This window comes from Sinohyriopsis cumingii, unplaced genomic scaffold, assembly GCF_028554795.1.
Source record: "Sinohyriopsis cumingii isolate HCF-2022 unplaced genomic scaffold, ASM2855479v2 utg002260l, whole genome shotgun sequence".
Taxonomy (NCBI): domain Eukaryota; kingdom Metazoa; phylum Mollusca; class Bivalvia; order Unionida; family Unionidae; genus Sinohyriopsis; species Sinohyriopsis cumingii.
In genome coordinates, this window is record NW_028316172.1 from 272,336 (window position 1) to 292,835 (window position 20,500).

Genomic DNA, 20,500 nt, shown 5'->3' on the forward strand with positions numbered 1-20,500 from the left:
CAAACCAGGCCCGAATGTTAAGCTAGTGCGTTTACGCGGGAAAAGACTGTACCAAAGATTCGTTATTGTTTTAAATGCACCTTTCCCAGGCCTAGAAGGGGGCATTTTTAAAGTAACGTCTTGAACCATCAAGGAAATTACAATAGATCCCAATAGTAAACGATCATTCACACGTTTGTTTGGCCGATGTTTATCTAAAATATTAAAAGTATTTTCGAAATATTTTCATGTTTTATTAAATTTCGTATGATTCACTGGGAAAATTTCTACCTCTGTAGGGAAACACCAGTTTTGATGACTTCCTAGCACAGAGTGTCAATCATGGCTATAATAGCCATATTTTGAGACCTTCCCGAGTGAGAAAAACTACAGAACATATTCGAGATATATAGAATCTAAGTTGGGGTTTAGACCGAGACAAGGAAATCCCAGTCAAGGGGTTACATTATTAATGTCTCGGTCCAAACCACAACGTAGATTATGTTTCTCACATAATAATTTCGTTTATAGTAAGAAAGATCTTCTCACCTGTGCAAAATAGTTTCCGCGCAACTGTTTACATGCTGTACATTAATACAAATATATTAATTAGGACTGTGGCGTGACCGTGTCATTCAATGTACAGTTTTTAAGCGTGACCCCCCCCCAAAAAAAAAACAACATAAAACGCTGCATATTGTTGATGTATTATCATATTTAATATATGGATATTATATGAAATTAACAATAAATAGTTAATATTTATTACACGAAAATATTTCATTTTCATGGGTTCCAATTTAGACAATTATATTGTAAAGAATCAAACAATTCTGGGTCCACACCTCTGTTTTAGTGTATAGGTTATAATTATAATGAATGTTTACATGTAGCATGAAGGTCCGTGCTTGGGTTATTCACGGGTAATTAGTGATCTGTGTCACTATCATATTTATCTCTCCTTTTCTTTGCAGGAGGTGAAACTTGTATTGTCCTTAATATTGATTGTAATATTACCATGTGTATAAAAGACCCTCCAAATACGGACCCTAGCCGATTACCATGTGCTAAACTTTCAAATTCAAGTTCACGGATTCTTTGGAGAGAAAAAAATTCTGTCTTAGAAATATGACAAGTGCTACCGTGAAATTTGCTTATGGATTACTGTGTTGACGGATAAATGATTCCTTATGGTTGGTAAGTGCAATATTGTCATTAAATATTATAAGTACATTTTTGATTCGGCTTGGGCACAATGGAGATTCGTAACAAAATTAGAATAAAGCATGTTTGACATAACACATTACTGGTTGTTACTAAGTTTTCTGTACATGTTAAGAGATTTGGGAGGCTATGTAGTGTATAGGTCTATAGTATATGTGCATGGATCAGTGTTTTCTGTCAGTTCATTTCACACAGCATTGAGAATTCTATCCTATCTGTAGCAGTCATTTTTCAGGTCAGCGTCATTAAATGTAGCTAACAGTATATATAATGTTTCACATGAAGTATTTAAAACTAGTTACAGTTAATGACACTGAGCAGCAGGGAGGGCGAACAGACCAAAGGCGTTTTCCATTAAAAAAGCTCTACAGAAAACTTTGTTCGCAGAAGGGATGAAATTTAAAATAGAACACATCCACGATGATCAAACATTACCCAAAAATATGTTACTACAATCTAGTAGTTGCTGCGTTGTTGTCGTGGCGGTGATTGATTTTTTATTAAAATATTTTTTAATTTCACAATAATAAAAAAATTATCTTTATTAGATTAAAATTATAAATATATCAATAATATGGATGTTGGAGTAGCACTTATAACAAGGTTAGCACGAGAGCGACATGAAGCAATAAAAAAATATTTACCAATAAGAGAATCAGTTAAACGAAAAATACGAGCACTTGAAGATGCAAAGCAGGGTTTTGCTGAGTCAGCTGAGTTATTATTTAAACCAGTAACTGCAACTACTGAAAAAATCCTTTTAGGAGATATTAAAGATCTTGATGTAAGAAAACGTGGTATTCTTCCGGTGCTAAAAACAATTGAAGAACAAACTCGACCTCAACCTACACATGCTCCTGCACCTGTATTTGTAAATGAGGAAAAAAAAATATCAACGACCAAAATCTCCAGAAGAAGAATTTCAAGATGTACCACAATCTCCTGAGGAACCTTATGATGTATTAAAAACTATTTTCCCCGATGAACATCCTGGTGCTACCGGTTGCGGTTGTAATTCTGTCTGCTCCGATAATGTTGTCAATGATGTATCTCGGCTAGAAGTTCTTATTGGAGGAAAACGAGCAGGAAATAATTCACCGGAAATAACCAACGAAGCAACTGATATCTGTCGGAGATTATTTCAGGGTGACATCATGGATATCAGCGTGTATCGAAATCTCATTGATGAACTAATCGAAGATTACAGCGACTAGTTAAAGACAAATAATTAAATAAGATGATAATACACAAAAATTATCGTAGACCCGTACAGGTCCGCGTGGTAAGCTCGCGATTACCAGGATATAAAATTACTTACGGAAACGGATTGGGTGATAATATTAAAGGTTTTGTTACGTGAATAGCTCCTACAGTCGGACCAATCGCAAAACATTTATCGGTGAAAGCGATGGATTTTATTCGTGATAAAGCCGTAACTGCTATTGGTAGCGCTGCCAGTAAAGCGTATAGTACAGTCAAAGACAGAATATTAAATTTAGTGCGGCAAAAAAGCCTATTGATTTACCGAGTACCGCAGTGATGCCTAACTATGTTAGCAGGATAATAAATGATGCAGCAAATAAAAAATTAACATCGCTGATAGGCAGCAAGATGGAACAATAAATACCAGTATGATTTCAGGAAGCGGTCTTCGTTTTAGAAGATAACAATTACAATATAAATGTTCTCGCGAATATCTAACTCTGCTTTTGACATGAATGAACCCATAAGTAAAGATGATTCAGTTCGCGATTATCAATATTATTCATATGACGCAATAGACCCAGGCTTTTATCGAGGTTGTTGGTGAAATTTTAAAAACCGACAATACTGAGTACGGAGTCGGTTTTAATGTCGGATTTGTCAATAACGGTATTATGGCGCTATTTAAGAGCGCCGCATACATGATTGATGGAAAATAAATTGAATCAATTAACGATAACGTCGATGCTGCTACAACAATTATAGGCCTAGCGAGATATTCAGACGATTTTACAAGATCAGCTGGTCCTGGTATGATGTTTTACAAAGATAATTCTAATCACGCTGATAATAATCCTTATATTGTAAGACAACCAAAAGATCGCACTGCTCCTAATCCAGTTGATGCTAACATTGAAGATATGATCATAAATGTTAATAATAATTTTAATTTAAGATACACCACACGTAAAAATATGTTAGTAGGTACTCACAGAAGATTTTCGTGTGCAATTCAATTATTACATATATTTGGATTCTGCCGAGATTTTAGAAAAGTTATTTTTGGAACCAAACATACTTTTGTCCTTTATCGGAAAGGTGATAGCAACGATGCCATCCGGAGAGAGTTTGGTGCTGGTGCTGGCGACAATGGTAAAGTAGCATTAACTAAATTAACGTTGTGGGAGCCATCAATAACTCTAACAATACTTGAAGAAGGTCAATTACTCTCCTTTATGGATCAAGGTGGTAAATCAATAATGTCGTGGTTCACAATAGTAACGGCTATTTCTCCTATTACCAACATTAATGGTAATTTTACATGGCATATAGCATCACAGCAAGGTGTTTCTGCACCAAGGCATATTTTTATCGCTCTTCATGTTGTTCATCGATTAGGTAATCAAACAAATAGTCATATGATATTTGATGATTTTAACGCCAGCGAAATATCATCACGAATAAACGGACATCAGGAACCAGTTGAATAAATATCATTGGATTTTGCAACTTATTCGGTTGCACGTGGATATCACAGATTGCTAAGTTTCCTAGGACGAGATCAAACTATTGATACCGATTTAGAAATATCACAGTTAGATTTTATAAAATTTTATCCGATCTATTATTTTTCACTGGAACATATTGATTTGCTGAAACAATCGGTCGTTGATAAACATTTTAAAGCCAGAGTAGCTAATCCGGGTGCTACTCAGTTTAGGGCGGTTGCTGTTATGCTAAGCGATAGGACCATGATTTTGGAGGTTATTGGTGGCCGAATGAGATTTATTGATGCTCCTGTGGAAAAAATGTAATTTCAATTAATCACGTTTATTATAAATAATACCATACGATCACGTTAGCGTAACTCTGACTCCGGGTCAGATAAGAAAACTTCAATCGAATACCACAAAAGTCTGTGGGGTAAAATTAAGATTAAAAAATAATCAAATTCAAGGTGGTCCTAATAAACTATCTATTACTAAAACTCAGCATAAACACTTTAGTAAAGCTAAATCAGCTGGTGCTGGTGTCCACATTGATTTATCTCCGAGTGCGGTAAAAGATAAGGTTAAAATAGGTGGTTTTTTCCAGTTATTATCTGCGTTACCAGCGCTGTTAGGTGCTGCTGCTCCCGCTGTAGCAAAAGCTGCTACGTTAGGTGCTGTTGGAACAGCATCAGGAATGGCACTAAAAAAGCATTAGGCAGCGGATGCAGCAAAATAAAAAAGATTACCAGGAACCCCACCATGGTACGGAAAAGTCAAATAATAACTCCGATGTCAAATTTTGATTTATTAAATGCTGCTAAAAAACTAAAACTAAAATTCTTTAGAGGTGTAGTTATGCGAGATCAGTTACCGACACGCCCAAATAAATATGAAACAGGAATTATAAATCTTGACGACAACACAGGACCGGGTACTCACTGGGTTGCCTACGACGTTAATCCACGTGAAAGTATTTACGCTGACTCATACGGGTTAGCTTCACCACGAGAATTTCTAAATTATGTATCACAATTATATACTCCAACGTGGTATTCTACGTTACCGACGCAGACGTTAACTGATCCACCAATATGTGGTCGTGAGTCAATAAATGTTCTCGCAGCGATATCTAAATCTGATATTTCTATCATAAAACCGTCCACGAATACACTTCTGATAAATTAAATCAATCATTATTATAATGGTTGACATTTATGGAAGATCTCTCTCAAAAACGTTAAAAAGATCCCCCGCAAAAATAGATTTATCTAAATACGCAACAAAGGACAACGTTAATAATCTTTTAGCGATATCAGGAATAGATCCTGACGAAGTTGTTATTTTTCAAGACCAACACGGCAAATTACAAACTAGTAATATTAAATTAGCTGATATAATACGACGAAACGAATATGACACCCACGTGGGTGTATTTGGTAATCTCCAAACGGATATTAGATAAGTCAATGAGGCCATCACTGAAACAACTAGAAAAATAAACGAAATTAATAAAAAACTCGCCGACATTAAAACTGCAGTTGATTTATTTGAGGGAACCAGCCTATTTATTCCTGGAATTATCGAAGAAACGAACTTCATTAAAATCCCACCAACGATAACATCATCGCAGATTAAAAATATGATATTTATCACAGCAACAGGATCATCAACGTGGACACCAGAAAATAATACTTTTAAATTTACCGCAGCAGTTACTGGTGTGTATCGATTATATATATTTTCGAAAATAAGATTCAGAATAATAACTAGAGAATACGATTGGAGACATTTACGTTAGAATCTGAAAAAGTAACATCGCCAACATCATATTGGTGGTGTATGGAATTTATCTCTGAAACTCCTCAATTATTTACTAGGTAAATTAATAAATGGCATACAGGTACAGATAAAATCAGGCGCGATCGTGGCAGAATTCGCTGAAAACCGTCATTGATGTATACCAAATAAAGATAAAAAAATACCAGCGCAGGTTAGTTATCATTGAAGTTGTTGTTTATTCGGTATCTGCCGTTGTTGCCGGCGCAGGAATAATATTATCAGCAATGACAATGATGGCCCCGATAACGGTAACTATTTGTGTATCCACCACCGCGACAGCTCCAGGTGTTCTTGGCGTGATTACAAAGAAATTATCTTCGTACGCCAATGAAAAATTATCCGACTACGTAAATAAATTAAATACAGCAACGACCGCTTATTCAAGATTATCATCGTTGTTATCAGAGAGTCTCAATGATGGAAATATATCTGATACCGAGTTCGCCACGATGATAAAAATTTACGAAACGATTAAAGTAACAGATAATAATAATGACCTAATTACTGCAGCAGATCGCGGCAAACACAACCCCGATTAAAACAACAATGATCTCGGCGAGTTCGACTAATCCGGAATTTAGTATTAATTTTCCAAAAGCTGTTTCTATCAATGAAATTGTACTAGCACAACTACGAGTTTATCACAGCTGGCCCAATATCAGATCTAAATCATGTGAAGGATTATTATCAAATAATTCTTTTGTTTTCGCTGATAAAAATTGCGCCGACGGAACACATGATTGGAACGTAGTTGGATTACCAACAGGTAGTTATCAAATCGAACAAATTAATGATGAATTAACGCTGAGAATAAAAAATATAACAGGAAAAGATCCCGGAATAAAAATGTCTGCACACGAACCAACACTGACCTCGATAATTGAAATATCCACAGATTATATTGTTGATATTTATGCGAGTTCGATAAGAACCGTACTAGGTTGGCCAGAAATTGCTCCAATAACACCACTGATACCACCGGAACCTAAAAGATCCGATGATTATACATATGATACATCATATTACGGAGTTGTTGATTTAAGTTTCATCGAAAAATTAAATGATTTAGAAACCACAAATATATTTAACGATGATAATACAAATCGTAATGATAATTTTATTTTCAGAGAAAAAGATAATATGATGTGGATTTTTCGCATTGAGTTAAATAGATTTGGAAAAATGGTAGATGAAATATCTCTTGAGTTTACTAATGTTGTTGAATGGTTCAAAGAAATTAATCAACAACTTGAGAAACAATTACAAATACTGCGGAAATATTTTCAGGAGTGTATTTTTGACCTATCGAGTTCATGCGATAACATTATTCAGCGTGTACGTGTATTAAATTATTTAATACAAGCGATGTACGATCTTAATAAATTATTAAATAAATCAGCGTATAATGGTGGTCCATCTATGGAAAGAAAATTTATTAATGCGTATTCGCTCGAAAGAAAAGATTATGCTATAATATTTTATAATATTCCTGGATATAACGTAGATGAATTAAAAAAATCCGTCACTGACACCGATAATGAATTATTTCCTAAGTTATATGACGCGTGGATCAAATTAAAATTATTACAACCAGTAACTGTTCTTAAGCGCGATAACGCCGTAGATGGCACCGGCAGGCATATCTCGCCGGTGGTTGCAAATATAACCAATGTTGTTGCGGTTAATCTTAATTGTGGTATCATCGAAAACAGTTATAGCGCAGATGCATCAGTGTCAAATCAGGCACAACAGGGTTTTGTTTTTTATTCATTTTCACCAAAAGAACCACCTGTATTTTTACTGATACAAGAACCAATTAATCCGGTTTATCTTCGATGTCACAATAATTTATTATCAAGAATGAATTTTCGTCTAACGGATCAATCTGGAAATTTACTCGATCTGCGTGGAGAAACACTAAGCGTAAATCTATTGGTGCGATCATAGTTGTATACGTAAAGAAATAACACAAAAACCGATAAAAACCTGACAAATTATCATTTTTTTTAGTTTTATTAAAATTTATTTAGTTACCGGAATAAAACTAAATTTGATCCACTCTCCAGATTTATATGAAAATGCTGAATTATACACTCGCTCTGCAACTTTGTGTACTGTGAGACCATTAATGCTAAAATGTTTGCCAGCAGAATACGCTGAAAGAAATACCATCTCTTCACCGGTATTTCAATTTACCGATTTAATCCCCTTGGCCGTTTTGTCATTATAAACAACATTTCCCCGTAAACTATTTTCACTTGGTGTTATTTCTTGAAGATTATTGATAGAATTGTTGAGTGGATTTCCATCAACGTGGTCAATTACGAACCCATTTTTTATTGGTCCGTTAAAACACTCATACAAAAATCTGTGATTGAGATAATCTTTTCCTGGATGATTTCCGGTCCTAAATTTGAGATAACCAGAATTACCAATATTTCCAGCAGGTTTTTTTTTGTTTTGCAGTTTCTAACAACACCATCGTTCGATGCCTCGTAGTTATCAAAGATTGGATGCCTCTTGAAGATAGTATCCAAATATGATTATTTATCTCTCTAAATCGAAGTTTGTCTGAAATCTATTTAAATAGTCTTCTTCACACTTGATAGCGATACTGCTATCGGGTGATTTTTTATTATAATATCACTTAAGTTCTCGATAGCGTTTTCCGCGACATTTTATACAAATTTGTGTTTTTCTTCGTATTCCGATGCCTCATTTGATGCATCTAGTTGGTCCTGGGCCAATTTTACGAATACACGCAGAGTGTTCTCCTCAGTATTCACCTCGACATGATTTATTGCAACAAATAAACGAACCAACCATTAGCCATTTACACTGATTTATTATTATTTAGATATTTGTTTAAAATATAATATGAATTTATTCGACCTCGATGAAGCCGAATATGATTTGCCTGAAGTAAATCGTGCGAAAAAGGAATTTTACGATGATGGTGCGGCTCAATTCATGTTTGGTCAACGTGGAAAACTGTCGGCGCCTACAACACCATGAACGATATACGAGCTAAAAAAATAATTAGTTTGCTAGGTGATAACAAATACATATTCAGGATAAAATTTATAGTTTATAATGAAAATGATGTATGGATTATTCGTGATAATTGGTGGAAAAAGATCTACCACGGTGAGTGAAAAATCTAAACCAGGGTTATTAACGGGAATTGATAAACCGTATTATGTGCGAGCTTATCCTGTTACTGCTGTTGTTTATGGAATTTATCGATTACAAAAGCCTGATGTTGAAAACCTCACCAAGATGAAAATATCGGCGAGGATAAATTGTGTAGCTGAGCGAGTAATAAAACACTTTACAAACACGAAACGTGGATCAGATTTAACATACCTACGACGAGAAAAAATAAATACCTGGGCGGAATCAGTTGCTGATGGTGCATCAGTTAATGATGTTGCTGCGTTATCAACGAGGTTAAAATTTCTCATGATGGTGAAAACGCTATCGGGGGAGATTTTATATTGATCTGCGTATAATTCTAAAGGGGTGCCTATCGTAATTGTTGATCATAATTCACACGCCTGGACTAACGCGGTAACAATATTTCTTCGAGATCGTGTCGTTAAATTTTACCCCGTGGAATCATTCATGGCAGAAATTTTTACCACAAATATGTTTGATTTTATTTATAAAATAAGTAAATCCGATCCCGTATCTGTTTGGTTATTTTCCAGTGATACGCGATATGATCAGTTTGTGCTACCTAACGGAGACGTGTACAGAAGTGAATTATTACATGAAACAATGAAGGAATTAGCAGAAAAATACTCAACAAATCCAGAACAATTATTAATTAACTGCTTTACTGTTTCATCAATTGTTGCTCACGCTGCCAGGGAAAAAATTCGTGGAAACCTACTCGGCGAGACTTTCTCAAAGATATCCAGGACAGTTGTATCGAATACGGTCACGGGGGATTATGGAATACCGAATATAATTGCGTTCATGTGATATCATTTAACATGATAGCGTGTTACCCTGGAAGTTTTTTTAGGAATGGGCGAATGTGCTAAATATTTTACGCAGTTTGGACATCCCACCGACGAAATGACTCGTGTATCAATTAATGGTCCGCTGCCAGATTTTCCTTTGACAGGTTTCGCTCGTATTATTTCGTTCAAATTAGCTAATGAGTTACATAAAATCTGTTTTATTTGGTTTGGTAAACATTTTTCAGAACAGAGATGGGCTCTAATAGTTTTATTACGATATATGCTGGATTCTGCAATGTTGACGTCGTTGACGGTCAGTGAAGCAATTATTTCATACCGAAAGCAGAATAAAATTTAGTTACCAACAGAGCATGATGACGCAAAAGACCTGGGTAGAAAAATAGTTGGTAAATTTACTCAAGGTGGCGCATATGATCATCAACGACATCATTGCAGATTAATTAGATTTTATAATTGCTGATACCACAGAGAGACGAGTATTTTGTAAACGAGAGAATATTTATTTATCAGATGAAACAAAATTAGGCACCGTATTTAGTTACATTGATGGGGAATCACCGCAATATACTCATTTAAGATCATCAATTTTGGCATATACGAGTATAAATTTACTTTCGATGGTAAACATATTTCCAAATGCCGCAGTTAGATTAGTAACTGATTCGTTCTACATCGACAGAAAACATTTATCAGCGCTAACAAAATTGACCGGAGATGGCTCATGGGGTTCTTGGAGAATAAAAGATGAAATTATTCTTAATCATTGTATACCAGCTGATGTTGATGCTGAAAATAAATATTATTCTGACAGTGTATAGAAATCTCAACAGAACCATCTGTGTATGATCCGGTATCACGATATAAAACCGTTTACGTAAATGGGCCAGGTGGATCAGGAAAAACAACAAGAATAATGGAATTATTTAAAAACTCTGACGTAGTTGTGCTGACACCGACACACAGATTAGCTCGAGAAATGAAGCAGCGTGGGGTTAATTCATGCACATATCACAGCTATTTAAAATATAGCGGCGGAATATGGAATTGCTCACGAGTGGGTGATAAATACATCAATAAAATACTTATTTGGGATGAAATTTGTACTGTTTCATTTGATATATTAAAAGTATTTCTTGATTGGTTATCAACGAAAAATACCGCCGTGATAATGTGCGGTGATCACTGTCAACCCAATCCTATTGATGGAGAATCCCCTCATGAGGTATAACGGTACCAATTGCGCAAGTCCAGGTGGGCGGAGCTTAAGGTGTATGGAACATTGTATTCAGAATTAAAGAACAAAACTAGCTGTGATTGGTGCATTATGTAAGACTTGTACTTTCTGTTTGGCTTAAAAAAAAGTTGAGCCTCTTGGCAACATGTGAGTTTGTGTTAATTTCTATCTAGATCATATTTTGTATTTTTTATGATTTTTTTTAAAATATGGTACACATGACTGAAAATGTGCTTGTTGTGACTAGATAACTCTTACCCCTGTCTAGTTCCAGTAGAGTTATCTCTCTTAAATGCAATGGAGTACCTGGTTATGTCATTGTCAAATTGACAATCTGGCATTGTTGTATATGACAGCGTGTGACATGCATGCCCAAGTAGGACAGAAAGTATATTTATTTCACAAAACATTAGCATTGAGGTATATGGAAAAACAATTGGTACCGTGATACCATGAGCAGTTGAGGAATTTTGTTGATTACTATGAAGAAGTTAATACCGATTATAAATCTCTTGATGAACAATTAAGTGAATTTAAAAAAAATAATCGGTTACAATCTAACAAAACTGAGTGTGATGTGATGCGTGAAATAATTCCAGAAACACCAATGAAATTTTTTTTATCTCTGTGGACACCAAATAATTTAATAGTTGCTAGTAGAAAAATAGTTCGTGATTCACTTCAACAAGAATTATTTCAGTTACATAAAAAAAAATTCATTGCTGCCAGTACCGTTATGTTATAGACCATCGGATACTCGGCGGCAAAATATTGACGTTGATATACCAGGACAAGAAAAACAAAATTTAGTATTAAATGATATTGTTGTCGTCGACGTTAATTTTGTTGATGAAACACTAAATACAGAAAAATCTCCGTGGACGTTAGGATATGCTATGACTATTCATTCTTCGCAGGGACTAACTATAACTGATACTCGTGTTTGGATTGTTGATGATCGCATAGAATGGATTAATTTAGTTTATTTAGCCGTATCTAGGGTTAGAAAAATATCACAATTAGCACGTATTGTTTTAGATGGATCGGCGGCTGTTGACGACGATTATATGATAAAGAAAAAATTATTTAGTTATAAGCAATTTGATAAAAAAAATAATTATAAATTTGATTTAAGCGTCGATGATGTAATATTGCTTCGACAACAACAAAATAATCACTGATCCGGTTGTAATTGTATTATGACGTGGAATTATAAAAAATATGATTCAAGACAATTTACCGTCGACAGAAAAAATAACCATTTTGGTCATACGCGGGAAAATGTTACTCTGGCGTGTTTGGAGTGTAATCGACGTGGAATTGATTATCTAGGTGATTGAGGTGGTAATTAAGTATCAGCTGGAATTACTTGTAATTGTTCACGAGTAAAACCACGTTGAGGAGCAAGTGAATCAAGTACATAAATTGCTGGTCTACCTGAAGATCTTGTCACGGTAGATATTGTATGTGTTGTTGTACTCCAAATAGAATTTGTTGCTCTTTTTCTGCCACCCTCAGCCTCACCTGGTTTATGTAAATAACGTAAAACAATATCACCTAATACTGGTCGAGTTGAGAAATCCCTTCTCGCTATCGGTATATTTTGTTTTGTAATCGCGATTATTGGTTTCATTGATATTGCTCTTGTTGGTTCATTATTTATTGCTGCTATGACGCTCGCTAATCTTGTAACCCATTCTTGAGATCGTTTATCTTGAATAAATTCTCTCATATTGATAACAAAATAATCGTTCAGCAAGTGTTTTATTAAATCGTTCAACAATAGCTTGGTCGTTATGGATGTTAATTTTTCCTCGTCGTATATTTACATTATTTTGTTTCATTAAAAAAGTAACCGCACCAAAGAATTCTCGTCCAGGATCAACTTGAAGTAAACGTGGCCACGTTAATGGTCCTCGCTGATAAATTCTTGTAGATACGTCAGCAACTTCAGTGGCTGTTTTAGTTATCAACGGTTCAGCTTCTTTATATCTGCTCGCGATATCAACGATCGTCAGCACATATTTGTAAGTGACATCATTAACAGTATCGTGTGGTAAAAACATTATATCGGCCTGATGAACTTCATTAGGAACACTAACGTCAAAATGTGCGTATTCTATTCGTTTAGGTGGTGGTAAATATATTTGCCAAACGGCTTGTTTTGATAACCATGCTGCAGCCGTTGACGGTTTTACTCGAGCAGCTTTGGCGAGTTTTCCAATAGCTGGTTTACCTCGCCAAAATCCAACCGGAGAATAATAAATTGCTTCCATGATATTTAATTTCCTGCGTCTAAAACTAATTTGCTTTTCATTGCAGCATTAATTATCCAGCTGGCCAATCTCTCTTTGATAGATTTGTTTTGTATAGAATTTAACGAACTAATTAATTTTACGTCAGCGATATGTCGTTGCTGCAAATCATTGCTTCGATAAGCGATATCATGAGCTAGACAGGCCTGATCGATTACATTTATTGGATCCTCACCAGGATTTGGTTGATCTTGATTATTTAATCTGATATCGAGTCGTGTTCCTGGTCCACAGTAATTATATCGGGAAGATGTTTTTCTCCTTGGTACTTAGATAAAAAAAATCCTGGCACCGACGCTAACTTTGCGGCAACATCACCTCCGTAAGTTTTTTTTTCTAGTTGTTTTTGTTATTGTTGGCTTTTGACCAGATGAAGTAAATCTAAATTTTTTTGTGCCACATTTCGTACACGCACCGGTATCTGCTGACCTATTATTGCGCGTGACGACCGTGGTTAGGTTTTCGGTTGGCGTACGTGTTTTACATTTCACAAAATATATATCCATAATATAATTATACCATGAATGTAATTTATTTATCAGCCACAAAAAAACATGAACCAGTCAAGCATCACGCTGCGTTACCAAATTCTATAAGAATGATAATAATTGGCCCATCTGGGTCGGGTAAAACTCAGTTGTTGTTAAATCTGATAATGAGATGGTTGAAATGGGACAAGTTGTATTTAGTAGCACCATCTGTTGATGATCAGCAATGTTATCAGGTACTGAAAGATTTTAGTGAAAATGCATCATTGATAAATAACGGTGATAATAATATTGAATTTATAACTGATATCGAAGAGGCTCCATCCGTTGATTCTCTAGACGGATCAGTTAATAATTTAGTGGTTTACGATGACGTGATGCTGGATAAGCAAGCTAATCCTGCAAGAATATTTTCGCGAGGTCGACATAAAAATACAGATATTATTTATGTAACTCAGCGATATTCATAAATACCAAAAGTAATTAGACATAATTGTAATGTTTTAGCGGTTTTTAACGGCGTAGATACCCACACGTTGAGAAATATTCATCAAACGTGGTGCAGGGGGGATATGGATTTAAATAAATTAAAACATTTCTTTAGTCGTGCTCAGACAACACCGCACGGATTTGTAACGGTAAATTTACACGATCCAAGAACACGATATCGAGTTGGCCTTGATAAAATATTTTAATAAAATATCAATCACCGCCACGACAACAACGCAGCAACAACTAGATTGCAGTAACATATTTTTGGGTAATTTTTGATCATCGTGGAAGTGTTCTATTTTGAATTTCAGCCCTTCTGCGAACAAAGTTTTCTGTAGAGCTTTTTTAATGGAAAACGCCCTTGGTCTGTTCGCCCTCCCTGCTGCTGACACTGACCTGAAAATGTACTGAGCTAGGACTGCATATAGGATAAAACTGACTATGCTGTGTAGAACGAACTAGCAGAATACCAAAAAAGCTCGACATCGTATGCGTGTGTCTTTGTCTATCACGAAATGTTTTTGTATGGTGTGTTGTCAACGATGGATTTACCTTCCGTTGCTATGTTTTTGTTATATACTTGTTGTTGTTGTTTAAATTTAGAACAATTACGTCAGGCACAGCAGAATACAAGGGTTTCTTTTTTCTTTAAAGTAATTCTGAGCTCGTGCGCACCTTTACTGAGACGACGTTTCTGAGATCATTGGACTGAGAAAAGAAAAGTAAGGTTAGCAAAATAGCTAGATGTCTCTGTCACATTGGTGATGAAACATTTGTGCAAACGTTCCTGTAAACAGCTACATATAACCGACACACGTATTCTCCCGACAGATATGAAATGTCAAAGCTAATTGATAAATCACCGGCCTCAAATGCCTCAGTGCCTCACCATATGAAGCTATGAAATTATTTTTGTTTCTAAGAATGCCCATTTAGTATGACCTCTGATACCTAATGTATGTATATATTGACATTAAAATTGGGAACGGCACATTTTATAACAGTATAAATATATATAGTGGGAATCTTATGTTGTCTATACCATGATCGAGAGGCTAAAATCTTTGAGGTATGGAAAGACACATGGACGTCAACTATACATTCCAGTCTGATGAATATAAAGTCATTGTGTCATCCGCAATTGCCAGACGTGTGAAACATACATTTCAATAAAGTATTACAAATTGGTGTAGAATGTTTGATGAAGTGGGAGGAATCTAAAGTGATTAGGCAGGTACGTATGATGTTATTGTTATATGCAATATATGTGTGTGATTTGGATTTTTTTAACGTAGCTATAACAATTTTTCAGACATATTGCTACGATGTCTGCAGTGTGGCAGTTTACAGTGATGTCTAGCACTGGGACATCATGCCGCATATATGTAGCATGATATGCCATCCAGTCACATTATCCTGACAACAGACCGACCAGTTCTAGTACTAATCTCTTAATGCTGAGCACCAAGCGAGGCAGCTGTTAGTACCATTGTTGTAAGTCTATGGTATGACTCTGCCGGGAATCGAACCCACGACCTCCCGGTCGGAGGAGGACGCTCTAAACACTAGGCAACAGGAGCGGTCTATATGCGATGTAAATTTTAACACTATTTCTAGTGTGAAAATTTGAAATGATAGGCATGATATGGTGTTTAGCGCCATTTTTCATCACCTGATCGGCTATGAAAGATGTCCTATTTATTTGGTAGAAAACGAACCCGAGGAGACCTCGACAAGAACCACCGACCGACTGGAAGCTACTGGCATCCTTTCTCACATACCACGTTTTTCAAGTGAAGGCTCGGACTTAGCGGACAGGAGTGACAAGTGTGAGTGATCTGCAAAGGCCTAAGCCTTTGACTCCTTGACCATCAGGGGTCCTTAAATATTAAATGAAACTAATTTATATTGCATATATCTCTTTCTTCAGATTCGGATAAAATCTATGCTTTGCCATGATGGTCAACACGTTAAAGTCCTTAAAAGTTTTCTTCAAGTTTTAATGTAGATCGCCTGACACTGGATAATAACCACGGTGAAATAAATCTTTCATATATCTATCTATCTATCTATCTATCTATCTATCTATCTATCTATCTATCTATCTATCTATCTATCTATCTGAAAGCTTTCTTCTGTTTGGATTGAATAATATTCATTTCCAATTACCGATGTGTGTATTATCTTAGCGCACGTAAAACGTCCGTTTTTTATACTTTGAAATACACGTTGTATTTGAAGCAATTTATCTTTTATACATTTAATTTTAACGCTCATAGTTTGCATTATGCATTTGGCAAGTTCGTCTGCGATATTCACAATGTAAAAGTGATGGATCGTTCGATACATCGTACGCAAGTAAGTTATCTCCGTGACAACGAGGTCATGTTCATGACGTTCCTGTTTTACAGCCGAAGTAAATGCTGGAGTTAAGCTCGAATATTCTGTGTATCGATGATTACATAAATGCAAATTCAATAAGTCCAATATTATAATTGAGACTGTAAGATTGACCTGGATCATTTATATATGGGTGACAGTGTCTGCGTTAGTTTTATCTGGTGTCACATCCTGGTCAAACGAATATGACTACGAGGTGCGTGATTCTCAAACCCAAATGATCCGTTCTCTATACCATTGTATGGTAGGTCTTGAAGGATTTCTTTCGTCTAATGTTGTGGACAGCACTCCTGATGTTCTTGAGACTGAGTTATATCAAAGGAAGGAAATAATAAAATACACAGCTTGAGAATAATTTGATGAGGCAAGAAGAGAAACTGGATCGTCTTCAGCACGACCATCTTGACCTGCAAGACGCTGTCAACACGTTAATGAAACATATGAGAGAATGCAAGAAGAAAGATTTGACCTCATCAATGCAAAGCATGATGGAAATTAGGTCTGAATCGTCAGCGACACAGATCATCACATCTGCTGTAGCTCATGACCTTGATAATAAAAAAGAGAACGATACGGTAGCAATCACTACGGATGAGATATGCAATGGAAACTTTTTGATGGATATTTCAAGTAATAAGACTGTGTCAACAAGACGTGTTTTAGAGAAACGAAGACAAAGTTTCCGAAATAAGTTCTATTAAAGTTAATTCAGATTTTAGATGAGCTTATTCGAAACATAAATTTATGATAAACATCTTCAAGAAACTAAAAACATACAAAAACACAACAAAATAATATAACTTCTTTCATATTTGTATAATGTCATAGGAACACATGGCTGTAGCAACAATTCCTTTGCAATATGGCGTTTTCCTCTTTTATCCATATATTATACAATATCACCACATCTTAGGGAATTAAAAATTACCAAGTCAGATAAAAAATGGCGAATGCCTCTATTCAGCTGTAAAATTATTGGTTTGCACTGTACGCTCATTAGATTAGAAACCTTTTAATTATTTAGTCTTTTCATGTCGTTCAGAAGCATTGTTGAAGTTTAGAATATTTAAAGTTTCGATGGATATAAGATATTTTATTTTAAAAAAGAAGTGCCTATTTTTAGAAAAAAATATTCAAGGCAGTGGTAGTTTGTTAACTGCTTACTACATAATAAAGATACAAGAATTGTGCCTTTCCACTGTTCATTTTTTCGTAGATCCATGTTACAATTGTCATGATTTCTTCCACTACCTACTTTTTTGTAAGCCTGCATTGCAAATGACGTCATGTGCACATCCCACAACCTCATAACGTTCATTGTGATGAACTGAACAAGGCGACTTATTTTTGGGCGAATCATTACCAAATCTCTCTTTTCAACGTCAAGACGTAGCCTTACGTTTTTGACACGGCCATCTTTTGGTTGTCGTAACGTAGAGCCTGAATGACATTTGCTTCATTTCCTGGCCATTTTCCCATTTTAAGTTGGATTTTGGTGGAAAAGTAAGGAGGCGATCTAATTCGTTATATGTAGAATTCTTCCTTGCATTATAGCATTATATAAAACAGGTCACGAAATAATGGAATTTTGAGCAAACTATCTCACATATAACAACAGTTCTGACAAGATTCCGAATATGACGGTGTACCGTTGTTTCAATCTGGTATTCAAACTATTGAATGGTTAAAGTCCATGCTCTTTTGAAGCTCACTGCTTGTAAGAGGTTTTCTCACTATTTCCGTTCGTTATATCCCGCAACTTCACAAGTTTCTTAGGTTTGTTTTTCAAATACCATTCCATGTTAAAAGTATATTGGTAGAACCTATATGCACTTCAAAACCCTACTTCCGACTGCCCAGACAATAACTATTTCACGCAATATAAAAAAATGTAAACAAAATATAATCAATCTGATGAAAATGATCTACCAAGTTCGCGTTAACATATGGGAAGCATATAAATAAGCAGCTCTTTACTGAAGGGAGACAATACATACATTTGTATGGTTTATATCCCTAACCGATATTTACTGACATGTTTAACCATAGAACATACCTCCTGTGTATGTATCGATCACGTGACATATTTTCTCCCTGATCTTTATTCGACTAAAGCTTTAATTTAAAATCAAAGCACGTGATCAATTGTCAAAACGATTTTGTTTACTGTGTACTTTACATTGTACTACTTTAGAAGATACAAAATAATTCATGCACTTTAAATTTAGCTCCGTATTAATTTACAACAATTTAATAACAGTTAAGAAGCATATATTAACCATGCTATTGACCTTGTTAGATAACATCTTCACATATATAATCAATATTTGGTATAATTAACAAGTTATGTCGCACACCATTCCTGTGTTGTCATATATGATCATTATGAACGTCGTCAATCTTTTCTTGCATGCTGTTTGAGATTCAGTAATTCTTCGTAGCAAAGGGTTATTAGGATTTTTGTACTGCCGTGTTGTTAAAGTGATAAACAGAACAATTATTTTGTCACTGTTTACGAATAAAACATTTTCAAAAAGTTAATAATAGCAGATATAGTAAAGGAGTAACGTGTTTGTTGTTCCTGGGTTGTAAATGTAATTTCCTAATTCCAGTAATACAAATAGTATTATAAATACAGGGGCCTTTAGCCCAACAATTCAGTTTAGTTCCAGCTGCCTAAGTGGATACATATCTGCAGTTTTCTGAGATAGCATCAAGAGGCTGCAAGCATCCGGCAGACGCAGTTCGCTACGTTTGTGGCTCATTTGTCAAGACAAGTGCAAAAACGTACTCCGTTGAAGCATCTGCTACGATGTGTGAGGACTGCAAGGCATATTTCGGCATGCCTTTTGGTGATCAAGGCAATCCACGGGCGCCTCAACAATGTACCATATTCAACGACAATAGCTAACATATATTGACGCCAGTGCATTCCCATGCTTTGAACTTTAAATAAAATAACAACACCATGGTAAGTTCATTGTTCTTTCTGACGTTAAATGATGCTAGACGCGTGTGCGTCGAGAATTATCAATATGTGGTTGTTTTCATTGGATTTTAACGTAGCTTTAACAATTTTTCAGTCATATCGCTACGATGTCTGCAGTGTGGCAGTTTATAGTGATGTCTAGCACTGTATCATCATACTGCAGACATGTAGCATGATGTCCCACCCAGTCACAATAGCCTGACACCAGACCGACCAGTCCTAACACTAACCTCTTAATGCTGAGCGCCAAGCGAGGCAGATGTTAGTACCATTTTTGTAAGTATTTGGTATGACTCGGCCGGTGATCGAACCCACGACCTCCCGCATCCGAGGCAGACGCTCTAACCGCTATGTTACCATACAGTTTGGATGAAGGGAAAGAAATTTATTCCAGAGAGGTTAAGGAGTTGTCTAAAAAGTTATTCCCTTAACAGTTTACACGGAATCCGAGAAAACAGCATCTGCAATAGAACGGTTATAAGAAAAATGTAATCACGAATGTGCATATGTTTGACTGAAAATAGAAACGAAAATTGGTAGATTTATTGACAAAACCGATATAGAGATATATGAACAATTATACAGACACAACCCAATTTGAAAACACAATGAAATGAAAAGAGAATCTAAGGTCTTTATTAACTTTTTAGGTATCCGCACACCACTGCATTTGCAAGTGCAAATTTAAAATAAAAAAAAAACGGTTCGAATAATAAAGGAAACGAGTATCCTTCGAAATCAGTAATAGTCTAATTTTACGAAAAATATTTTTGTGAAAGCAAACTTATGCCAGTGATAATAGGTGATCAACTTATATCCAGATGCAAGGCTTAAATGAAGAGAATATGCATGCTATAT